Genomic DNA, 13,208 nt, shown 5'->3' with positions numbered 1-13,208 from the left:
TGTGTGACTTGGAAATGACATGGATGCATGACACATGTCCGTGACATGTGTAGATTCACTCATGCAGTCTGGTCACCATTGTATCCACTGTGTCTCTGGTGTACGAGCCATGATGCATGACCCTCCGGTGATGTGTGTGCATGGGGTCAGTGTGAGCCATGATGCATGTGAGTTTGAAGGCAACATTTATGACCATGGAGGGCCTTTTACATGGATGCAGATGTTGATTGCATGTGTCGTGCCTGTTTCTGCATGTGTGTTGCATCCTTGACCCATGTGTTCTAAAGGGACAGGATCGAAGTCATGTTTGACAGTGCCACTCATGATGTGTTATTGCTTCCTGTCTAGGGGACTATTGTACAGTACCCTGATGCTTGTGTTCTATGTCTCCCTCTATGCAGTGTTGAGTGTAGAAGATGGAGGAGACAGCGCTGCGGAGCCAAGCGGCGGGGATGCCTCCATCGGGCGGCGACGCAAGGCCCAGCCACCCTCCCAGGAATTGCCATCATCCGGGAGCGAGGGGACTGGTGCCACGTCTGCCACTAGGGCTGTAGCGGAAGGGCCGGGTGAGCCCCCACAGGAGCTTGCAATGGCGGAAGATGGTGCGGAGACATCCAGGTTGGTGGTCTCCACAGAGGGGGAGGAGCCCGCTACTGAGCCACACATGGGACCTGGTGGGGGTAGTACCACTGGTGCAAGTGGTGCAGTCCAGGGCCAGGGTCAGGAGGCAGCACAGGTCACCACGGAGGGGCCTGTACATGTCGCTGTCCTTGACCCTGTGACTGCACCACCATCCACCAGCAGGGATGCCCAGGCCCGTCCGCAGGTAGGGGGGAGGCCCACGTCATCTGCCTCTCCACTACCTGCGGACGAGGGGTCCCATGACCGTATGGGCTCCGTCCTGATTGGTGTCGCGTTGCGCACGTGTGACATTCGTGTTGACGTGCATGCTTCCTGGGGGGAGCACGCACGCCATCACGAAGAGCTGCATGGCAACGTGGCAATGTTGGGAGGGGCCCTGGTCCGTGGGTTCCTACATGTGTCGCGCACTATGGCGGACCTCTCCTCCTCTGTGGAGACTATGCACCAGTCGTTCTCCCTGCCGTCTTCCAGCCCACATTCCACCAGGGCCCCCTGTGGACCTGGCCCGACCAACACAGCCAGTTTGGGGGAAATCGCATCCCTGCCACAGTTGGGAGTCGGCGGTCCAGCAGGGGTGGACACCCCAACAACTGGAGACCAGCAGATGGAGGATGTGTAGGCATCATCGGGCAGGGCACATGGACAGCAGCAGCAGGAGCAGGCTCTAGTTGGGAGCAATGATGGCTCAGGGCCATCGACATCAGAGGGGCAGGCATCGGCCAGAGGGCAGGAGGACCCTGGAATGGGTGTGTCTTCCGTGTGGCTGCGGTTGGGCCAGCGTATGGATGCGCAGCGGCGGCGGACGGAAGAGTCACGGCTCGCAATGGTCAGGGCGGAGAACTCCATGCGGTGAGCACTGAGGCGGGCCGAGTGCCTCAAGGCTATTCGCAGGGAGTTGGAGTCCAACATGGCATAGTCCCTGCGAACGCTCAGGGCCAAGGAAGAGGACCGCCTCCAGGACATTGAGCAGGAGTTTGATGATGCCCTGGCCCGGGACATCGGAAAGTGAGCCGTCGGACTGGCCCGCCGCCATTGTAAATAGTTTGTAATGTTAGGTTTCATTTTCATTTATTTTGGGGTGATTGGACTATGCCCCTCACTTTTGTATTTAGTTGTTTTCTTAGGAAGTTTTTTGGATAGGTTTCTTTCTTTCGTTGGGCTCATGGACCCTGAATGAACTCGGTGTACATAGTTGAACAGTGGATCATGTGAGGATTTTATTTTATTAATCACCATGGATCAATGGATTTTTCAATTTACCTTTCCTTTGGATTTCATTTGGTGGACTATGAGATTGGACACATGTTTTTTGTTCATCACTTTGGATTGGTTCTTCATTTGTTTTTTATTCTGTTTCGGACATACATTTCATTTCATCGTTTGAAATATGTTTTATGCTTTCATTTCATTTCATTCATTTTGTTCATAATACATTTTTGTTTCTTACTTCCATGTGTGGTATTCGCTCATTGGGTTACTGCATGTGAAAAAGTGGATTTAGACAATCACTTGCACCCAGTGTGTGTGTGTGAGGGACATGTTTTGATGTACATAGTTCACTTTCGTTTTGTGTTATGGAAGAGCCTGGGGTGGCATGCTGTGGGATTTTGGTGCACATGAGGCCCATGATTGTGCATCTTTATGACGTGTTGGGGGGACATGAGTCGGGGCTTGCTGGCAGGTGCCCGTCAATGCTGGGTAGGTGGGGGTGTTGAGGGACATGAGTCCGGGCCTGCTGGCAGGTGCCCGTCAATGCTGGGTGGGTGGGGGTGCTGAGGGACATGAGTCGGGGTTTGCTGGCAGGTGCCCGTCAATGCTGGGTAGGTGGGGGTGTTAAGGGACATGAGTCGGGGCCTGCTGGCGGGTGCCCGTCAATGCTGGGTGGGTGCGGGTGCTGAGGGACATAAGTCGGGGCCTGCTGGCAGGTGACTGTCAATGCTGGGTGGGTGGGGGTGCTGAGGGACATGAGTCGGGGCCTGCTGGCAGGTGCCTGTCAATGCTGGGTGGTTGGGGGTGCTGAGGGACATGAGTCAGGGCCTGCTGGCAGGTGCCCGTCAATGCTGGGTGGATGGGGGTGCAGAGGGACATGAGTCGGGGCCTGCTGGCAGGTGCCCGTCAATGATGGGTGGGTGGGGGTGCTGAGGGACATGAGTCGGTGATCACTAGTCCAAGGTGACATGTGGGCTGACTGGGGGGCATGCGCATGGTGGATGGGCTGCCTGCGGGACATGACCAGGGGTGCAGGGTAGTCCCCTGTGGTGTGGGCTGCCTGCACGGGCTGGGGAGGGGGTCGAGGGCACACCTGGGAGGGCCCACACCGGCAATTCACGTGTGTAACACCCCGCACACCCCACTGGATACACGTACCCCGCTCATACAGCGAAATCGCGTGTGAAAGTTCCCGTCCACCCCAGGAATACATGTACCCCGCTCGCCCAAGGCCTATCTCGTGTGAAACTCCCCGCGCACCCCCGAAATACATGTACCCCGCTCGCACAGGGCCAATCGCGTGTGAAAGTTCCCACGCACCCCCGAAATACACGTACCCTGCTCGCACAGTGCCAATCGCATGTGAAAGTTCCCGCGCACCCCCAAAATACACGTACCCCGCTTGCACAGGGCCAATCGCGTGTGAAACTTCCAGCGCACCCCCGAAATACACGTACCCCGCACGCACAGGGCCAATCGCATGTGGAACGTCCCGCACACTACAGAAATACACGTACCCCGCTCGCACAGGGCCAATCGCGTGTGAAACTTCCCACGCACCCCTGAAATACACGTACCCCGCTTGCACAGGGCCAATCGCATGTGAAACTTCCTGCACACCCCGAAATACACCTAGCCCGCTCGTACAGGGCCAATCTCGTGTAAAACTTTCCCAACACAGCGGGGTACGTGTATTCGTAGGGGTGAGCGGGGAGTTTTACAGATGTTTTCGTGGTTGGGGGTCTGTATGCTGGTCCACTGGCCTGTGCGCCGTGCACAGGATTTGTGCGCTGTTCATGGTGCACGGGGACCGTAACTGGCGCTGCTGCACCATTGCTGCGCTACTCTGCGCCACGGCTGGTTATGGATGTAGAAATCCATGAATACGCTGTGCGCGGAAATTGATTTTGGCGCACGCGGCTGGCACAGACTGCCGCACGCGCACACTGTGCGCCAGCCGCATGCGCCACTTGTGCGCTGAATTCTATGAATTACCCCCTTACTTGCAAATTAAGCAATAGAAATCATTCATGATACAATGGAAAAAACGTTTTGCAACACACATTCAAAGGAAAGGCAGTGGGATTCTGGTTTGGGCGGCATGGGAACAAATGGGAAATTTTGTTTTGCAGCACACATACAAATGGGGTGTAAGGCTTTGTAATTCTGACTTTGGAATCACTGGGAATAAATGGGAAATTTTTGTTGTATCCTCTACCTTCACTGGAAAGGTAGCGTTTAGGATTACTTAGTTAGGGATTATGGACACCCCCCTTTGGAACAGGAGCCAGGGGTTTCAGAAGGACACTCTATACCGGCTCTGACACACTGGACATGAACTTTGTTAGTTTTGAATTCTAACAACACTCATCCCGTGATTTTCTATATAGGAATGAATTGATTTAACTTCAATTCAATGTGCTAAGGATCTACACAGCTTCCTCTCTCCCCACAATTTAATGGAAAGAATTAAGGCGGGCTGTTCCCAAAACAATGCAATTTAAATGGATAGTGTGATTTTATATAGTGGAATTAATTTGAATTAGTTTTAATACAATGTGCCAAGGGCCTTCTCAGTTTCGCCCCACTCCTCACTAATGGAAAGGGATAAGTCAGGTAGCTCCCCACACAATTGATGGCTTTTGGATTGGTCTACTTACATGGGAGGCTTTGATCAGGGAAAACAGCAGGGCTCCTCTGAGGACAGTGCAGATCTGGTCATGGGCTTTCAGTCAAGGATATTCTCCTGCATCCAGACTACTCCTGCCCCTCTGATGGGGTCCCAGCTAGCTTCTAGATGTCCCTTTCACTGTGTCCGATGCAAGGATGGAGGCCTCTGTGCTAGTTGCGCCTCGCAAGAGTCCGTCAGCAGGCTTTCTCCTGGAATTAAGTGAAAAAGCCCTGTTCTGATGCAAACATGTCCTCTTGTAGGGCTGATGACACGCCAACACTGTCCTAAATCCCCCCAGTAACGATTGGCTAGCTCTCTCCCTTCCACTCCGACCAATACTCCAACTGCTTGCTGATAGGACCAGGAGATGAGAGGTGTGGGTTAGAGAGGCTGAGGTAGGAGAAAGATTTGTGATCCCAAAGTGACTGTGGGTTTTACATTTTGAATTCTGAAAAATCTCACAATGTGCCAACTACCTTAATCTTTCAGATAACCAAATGAATATATATATATTTTTGAGTTCTATATTTTATGGCGAGTTGGACAATACAAAATTTATTTTGGCATGCCCTTCCTGGGCGGAGTCATTGTTTTTCGCAGTTTGCTACTGCGGCAACATAGTTACAACTCTGACACTACATACTTCCAACATTAATTTCACTGTCTATTAGTCTATCAATATTTCCAATTCATCAGATTTATGAAAATGCCAGAATCATAATTCTGATCATAACTTGAGTTATGTACATCACACACATTTCATTTTTACATGGTCCCAACTGGCTTTTTATCCCCTTTAAAATGAACCTGGGGTGGGCCCAATAGGACACGCAATGCTCTTCATATTTAGGAAAATGTGTTCAATGTTTAATCAATGGCACTGCATGCTATTTAGGAAAATGTGTTCAATGTTTAACCAATGGCACTGCATGCTATGAGAGGTAGTTTAATTTCTCCTCCAAGTTTCCATTTCTCCTTAAGCATGTGACCAGCAACCTGCTCAGGCCAATGTTTATACTACCCTCTTCTGCTGAGCTTCAAAGGGTCTCAGTTCAGAGCTAATGCACATTTTACGTGAAACCAGACCTTAAATGTCATTTCTGTTTGTCATGTTATCTGTACATCCCATAATTTCAATCTACTTTTTTGTATATCTTACCATTTAAATCAAAGTTCTTGGGATCAAAGTATCAGCTCAGAGAGAAAAACAAGCTGCACTTCACAATTCTGAAAGGCCAGCATATTGCATTTACCCACCGTGCACATATAACTTTCAATACTCCACCAGGGCCTGTTGTTCACAATCTAATCTTTATGTACTGTATAAACAGAAATAAGTGCACTCTTGGTATTCTTCACAAATATGCCACATTTACATAAGAAACCAGGGTTAATTTCCACAAAAATGAAATAGCCCTTTCCTCATAAATGTTATCATTTGTATGTGCTGAAATTGAGTCTTGTTATTCCTGAAAACATAGTCTGTCATTCGACTTTACTTTCCCAATGTAAGCCATCATTCCTCCTTTTTAGCTTCCACGTGCACAGTATTTCAATTGTATTTATTCTCTCCATATACACTGTTACAGTTTTGAATCTGTGAACGTGAACATTTACATGAAGTCAGCATCGGAGGTGCCCCATGGCTTTTGCAACCCATTTGACTTAGTTAACATTATTCTAGTTCTAAGTTGCACTTTCCTCCGCTGAGTGCCTGTCCATTGTAACAAAATGGAGGGAGGCCATTCTCACTCAATCACTAGGCCTCATGTTGGAATCACTGTTTTGTACTGGCTTTTATATTTCAATGGAACTCCACACTGAGCCAGCTTCACTCTCAAAATAGGGGGTAGCATGGCCTCTCTGTCTCTGTCACTCTGGGGCTGTCTTTTTACCCCACAGCCCAATATATCATGATTTTGCAGACTACCTGGGCAGTACTTCCTTACGAGATCACCCCCATGGGCCTCCACACCAAATCCAACCACTGCAATGCTCTCAGAAAGGTTGTTCCTTTCTTAGGCATTATTAGACTGTCTTCCTCTACCTCATCTTCCTCAACCAATACTGTAACCACAGAGCCTACGTCTGTGGGGCACAAAACCACACCAGCTACCTTTCCAGCGATAAAAGAGGCTGTTGATCCATAGCTTTTATGGACAAAAGTACTCTGTATATAATGCAACACACCTCTCTGCAGGGGGGAGACATTTTGAAGTGTTTTTGAAGCTGTAATCAAGGAGCATGTGAAACACTGCCCTCTACCTTAAATGTAACACACGCATAACATATTCCCCTGTCCACCTGCCCCTCCATATTTGTGGTTGGTGCCCCTCCCTCATTTTCCTTCCCACCTTACTTTCTGGCCTCTCCTGCAAAAGGAATTAAAAAAAATATATTAAAAAGTTCCTTTAGTAATCACCTTTCACAGACAGTTAAAAAATAGAACAGTTTTTGGGCAACAGGGAGCACAGAGATGTGGTAGCTTCTCTGTGTTGCTTCGACATCACCGGGAGTGTAAGGGTCCTGAACCCCCCTATAGATCTGCACTCTGTTGATTTGGTTACCCCATCGTATTGCATAACACCTGAGGTTCACTCGGTCGACGTTTCAGATTTCCAGCCCCAAGAATGGTGAAGTTAAACCCGTCCGAAAAAAGCCTGGGGACGGCAGTGCTCCAAGCCGTCTCCCAGGTCCAGCCGGACAGCACGCAAGACTGCGGTGTGTCCAGTGGGCTGTGAGTGAATGACCCACCCCCCCTATGTGCCTCACAAGGGAATCCTGGCTCACATCCTGTGGAACCCCCCGGCCCGGCGAAAGCCCCCTCTCCCAGGACCCTGTGATGGGAGACCGGGTGGGAGAGACCCCCCCGGGGTGCTTTGACCAGGAAAAGATCTGTACCACTACTGATGGCTGATGCCAGGGGATCATGAACCCTCTGGGCCGAGTCACAACTGGAGAAGCAGCGGGTGAGTGACAAGGGGGCCCATGCTACTGGTGCAGTGACATACCCGCCCACAGCCAGGGCCAGGAGAAAACAGGCCAGAGGGGGCTGACACCTTGGGAGCCCTGTTGGGGTAAAGTGGGAAGATCCAACCCAATCCGAGAACTGTGCAGCAGCCCTGGCAAAACACAAGTGAAGTGCCCGAAGCAGGCACAAAGCCCACACCTGAAGTACAAGAGCCTATCAATATCCTCCCCACAGGTGTTGGAGAGGGCTTAATCCCACTTTGGGAAACTGGGGATCGACGACATGGAACACTGACAGAAGCAGCCATGGAGGGAGAGTGGCACAGGAACAGGGTACTGCAGTGCATTGTCTGGAAGAATTTGGTTCACCTTGTACAACCTGAGGATGGGCAGAGGGAGGGCCGCCCTTCACCCCCACACACCTGCGCTGGGGAGTGAGCCTTGTCCCTCTGCCTGAAAACTTTAGCATTGGAGGATTGCTGGTGATACCGACTTGGCCCCCGAGCGTACCCATGTGTATATGCAGGTGGGGGAAGACATCCACGTGCAAAGGTGCAATTACCGGAAGCCTTGATAACCTGTCAGATGAAGTAACCCTACCACGATGGGTCTCCATAGAACTCTGCAGGTCCAGAACCCAACGGTGATCTTACACAGGCCCTCCTGAGAAATAGTGCAGGAATTTTGATTCCAAGAAAACCCGGAGAGACCAGGAGACGCGATCTCCCATGAGATGGCGGATCAGGCAGGTGACACCATGTCAACGGAAAAGGGTATTGTTGCACTGATGCAAGAGATCAGAGAGATGCGGGCCGGCATAGGTCACAGACTGTATAAGTTGGCCATAGAGTGGACAAGATGGAGGACAGAATACAGGATTTGGAATTCAACCAATCCGCAGTGGATATATTGGAAGCACAGATTGACACCAGACTGTCTGCCCTTGAGAAGAGGGACGAGAAGAAGCCCTCAAAATGACCGATTTCGAGAATAGGGAGCAGAGAAACAACCTTAGGTTTGTTGATCATCCGGAGGTGGAGGGCGAGACGGAGCGAGACATTTGCCGCACTGTCAAAGGCATGGTCCGACTATTGTTTGCTGATGGAACGATGAATGAGCCCACCATAGAGAGAGCACACAGGGCTGGAGGTAGGGCTCGTGGGCCACTCTCCATCCTTGTCGGCTTCCACTACTATGCAGAAAAAGTAAAGATCTTAGAAGAAGCCAGTAAGCCCACCTCTATCACCTTTAATAATGCAGTGATTGCAATCTTTCAGGACCGCTCCTCGTTCACCCTGGCCAGAAGGCAGATGTGAGCCCCGCTGACAGTATCATTGGGGCTTCGCCTTTATTTTACAAGAAAATATAAGAAATGTAGCACCCTGCCTCTCCACAGTGGCCCTTTAGATCTATACGGGGCTGATAGAATCTTTGGATTGTTCTTACCATTATAAATCTTACTGGGTAATTTGGGGAAGGTTGACGGTGGTGGGGGATGTCTTTTTCTGTGGCGACCAGAGGGGGTAAGCTGATTAGTGGAAGGGGTGGACTGCTGGCAGTGAGTCTTCTGGTAGTGGTGGAGATGATTGCAGTGGAGGGGGGTGTGGAGGTTAAGTGCGTCTCAAGATGATTTTGGGGGATTTAACCCATGGAGTATTTAGGAGGTTTGGCCTGGGTGATCAGGCAGATCGGTAGTTCGGTCGGCTAGCAGAAATGGTAGTAATGTCTAACTGGACACCTAGGGAGGGGGATGCTAATGGGGGCATTGGGGGGGTTGTGGGGAGAGGGTGTGAGAGGGCTTGGGGTCTGGTTAGACATGGGGGTTGGGGCTGAATGATGGGGTCGCAGGGAATAGGATGGAGGGGTCAGTTAGGTGGGTTATGGATATTCGGGTTCATTGTTTTGGTGGTTTCATGCACTTGGCAAGGTTCATACTCAGGCCCTCAGTCAGAAGTTGACGGATCTTGGGATGAGGGTGGGATTATCAATCTGTACACGAGAACATATTGTTTCCTGCCAGCCCTGGTAGTAGGCTCTCTGAATGCTAGAGGAGTTAACTCTCCAACAAAAAGGTTTCTCCTGGCCTGAGATTCTCCCGCGCTAAGCTTGACCTGCTCTTTCTTCAGGAAACGTATTGGGCGAGGGGGCAAGAACCAGGCCTTCGCATGGGGAAGGAGAGAAGAAGTCTACCAGGCCTTCTTCATATCAAAAGAGAGAGGGGTGGCGATCATCACGTCTAACAGTCTGGGGTTTGAGGTGGACACTACCCTTAGTGTTCCGGAAGGCTGCTATTTGTTTGAGGTGGTATTCAGGGGAACCCGTTGACACTTGGAGTGGTCTACTGCCCAAATGAAGGTCAGATATCCTTTTGGGAGAAGGTTAGAGAAGAGCTACAACTCTTCGTTGGGGGCTCCATTATGGTAGGGGGAGACTTCAATATGGTCCTGGACCCCTCCAAACACAGGAAAACGGTGGGCATATGAAGGGCACCCCAGCAAGGTGAGGCCACATCACGGAACTTTCATAAGATTAACATAGACCTGGGTTTGGTGGATTCTCTGACCCCCACCTGTTAGGAAAGATTTCTTAATTGTGGGTAATTTTCCTTCCATGTGGCAACCCCTAAACATTTTTCTGTTGTTTTCACCATGATCTAGACTTTGCCAAAGAAGTGCAGCCTTCTGCCGCACTCCTCTGGGCTTTCGCTCCATTCTTACGGGGAAACTGACATGCCCTTAAGACAGTCAGTACCGGGAAACGCTGTTTTCCGTAGTTTCTTTATCATGTTGCAGCTTTCGTGCAACATGACACAAGAGGGCACTGTAAGCTAAGTTACTGCTCTCTTGGGTCTCTAGTCTTCTACAGGCCCTAGATACTCTGCTTGGATTGTAAATGATCGTTGCAAGTGAATCACGGACAGGACTGGTGGCAGCGATCGTTTCTTGTGTTTTTGAGCTCCTTTTGGCGTTTTAAGTGCATTTCTCACGCTTAGCCCAAAATGGTGGCCTGGCTCCCAAAATGGCCAGACCACGAAGCTCTTTGTCCTGTCCGCTGACCGGCTTGCCCCCTTCACCTTCCCCAGGTCGAGCCGACCCGGGGCCTTCCTTATTTGGGCATGTACTTTGCCGCGAAACACAGATGCGTTTGCGGGCTTCTACAGGCCTTGTGTGTGCCTCCAGGATGTGGGCTGGGATGTCTGGTCCCAATACACATCCTGGGTGCCAGAGAGTCTAGTGTGGTGTGAATGCTTGGGACCACCGTGGTCCGTGATAGGTCCATGTATGGTGTGAGTGTTTTATGAGCGGATCTCCCATTGGGTCCCCTCCGTTTTGGCGCGAAGGGAACCGTGGATAAGAGGGGGCTGGAAACGCCACTACCATGTCGATCTCCTGAGTTCTCACGAACAAAGGAATACAGGAGCCAAGTATCCTGCAACCACGAGGCTGAACCGAGGAATCGCTGGCGACCGGCTGAAGGACTGCTCCTCTGCACTGCTGTCACCTTGTGAAACCCTTTCTACCTCTGATCGAACCAGAAGGCCTGTACTGGTACTTCGACCCTTGGAATAGCGGGGACAGCTATTCTCGGCATCTTCACCATCTCCTGCACGTAAGCCTTCGGAAGTGTCTCTGGGCCATCCAGCAGACTGACCAGCCTACCCAGGAGTCTTGCTCTGTAACCTCCGCCAGGTTGTGTTTTATTTCGAGTCCTTGTCGCTCTCACACGATTTGTACACTTGGCATCCCCAGGTCTGAAGTGAGTAGTGTACATTTGGCTGAGATACACACGGCCGCTCCGTTGCCCTGCTGTGGTAATAAACTGTGAGGGTTCACTGCGCTTGGGACGCCCTCAACTCAACTCTGCTGCTGAAGAATCTACACGACGACGAGGCGTCCCCTGCTCCCCTGAACCTGCCAGCACTGAAACTGATGCGGAGAAGCCTGGGTCTGTTTGCATCGGGGACCGGTGAGTAGCATAGCTAGGAACTGGTCGCCCTCCTGCAGGAGCCCATAGCTTTTCCCCGCTGTGTCAAACAGCACGCCTTTCCGTACTCGCGCTCTGCTTCTGCCCACAGTGGAGGCTGCGCTTGAGTCGCAGAACTCTGTTCTTCTTCATTTGTGCACCAAACTGAACTGCTGATTCCCTCGAAGAGACTCCCCTTTTTGCCCGTTGGCACCAGCGTGTGCATGTACTTTTGAGCACAAGGCTCCACTCTTCGTAGGGCTTGGACTTCTTTTTAGTTATGTGCCTCTGAAGGCGGACTGGGTCTAATCATTATTTCGCACTGCCTGTTTTCCTCCCCTTCTAGGTGGACTACACATTTCGTGCATCTAACGCTTTAGACTCGTTTGTATTTGTATATATATTGTATTGGTTTGGTATGTGTTGGTTTACTAGAGTTTTATCGTGATTTCTCGCTACGGTCATTGTTGCAAAGGCCTTGGAATCAATGTGTATATATTTTTAATATAACACCTGTTTGGAGTAATTTGTAAGTGTCCTTGCTTTGTGTGCTCATTGCAGGCTTTCAGTCACCCTCACCCCTCTTGAGACCTAGTCTTGACCGCCGCGATCGCTACCCTGATTGGTCTGGCTTGTCCAGAGGTTACCCTGTTCCAAGTAATTAGTTTGGCCTTCTGAATCTGCGCCTCCAGGACAGAGTTCAGAAATCCGTCTTAACAAATTGGTGTACAGCGGTGGGATACGACTGAAGGTATCCAGTGTTGCGCACGAACTAAGGCATTTCAAGTTATTCCTACCAGGACACGTAGTGAATTGTCGTAGTATAACTTTAAAAAGGCCATAGTCCTATCTAACAGTATGGAAACAAATACCTTGTTAACTTTAAATGCTTCCAAATCCGAAACATTGAAAATTATGTGTGCGGAGAGAGGTGTTTCCTCTCAAGGCACCAAATTGGATATGATCCAAAGAATCGTGGCGTGGCAAGAAGCGCAGCTTGACGCTATAACTTCTGAGGACAGTGCGGAAGGAGGTGGGGCTGCTCTCACTGGTAGAACCGACGGTTCTGCCGCTGCACTGATCCACCGCAACCATGAGGACATGGAGGATGAGATGTCTAATGTTTCCTCTGCCAGTGTTGATGGGGAGGCTATGCTTGAATTCAAGAAGCAAGAGCTGCGGTTTAGGCAGAAGGAGCCTGAGTTCAGCATAGCCAAACTACAAATCGAACAGGCAGAAAAACAGAAAGACAGGGATCACCAGTTGGAACTGGCCAAGCTTCAGGTTGCAAATGGGTTCAAGGGTCCTGGACATGGGTCTGGGGCCTCCTCTCATCCACGGCTTCCAAAAGATCTGTTCAGTGTGTATGTGGAAAGGAATGACATTATGGACTGGCTGAATACCTTTGAGTATGCATGTGAAGTTCAACAAGTTGACAATGCTGATAAGATTGCCTGGTTACTCAGCAGACTGCCCCATTCTGGCTGTAGTGCCATTATGGAAATGTCGAAGGCTGAGCGAGCTGATTTCGCAATGTTAAAGCAAACTCTCATTTTAAAGTTTGGAAAGACTCCTGCCCAATATTTAAAACGATTCCGAGAGTACAAGAAAAAAGAAGGTGGTACTTGGGTATCTTATGTCACCGAATCCTTAAAAAACTTGACTGGCTGGGTTGAAGGTTATAAGGTTTCTACCTTTGAAGGCATGATAAATCTTGTCATGCTGGAACACATTTTTGCATCTTCTTCCCTGG

The sequence above is a fragment of the Ambystoma mexicanum genome, chromosome 7p, assembly GCF_040938575.1.
Source record: "Ambystoma mexicanum isolate Mex_15411 chromosome 7p, UKY_AmexF1_1, whole genome shotgun sequence".
Lineage (NCBI taxonomy): Eukaryota > Metazoa > Chordata > Amphibia > Caudata > Ambystomatidae > Ambystoma > Ambystoma mexicanum.
This window is presented reverse-complemented; position numbering follows the sequence as displayed.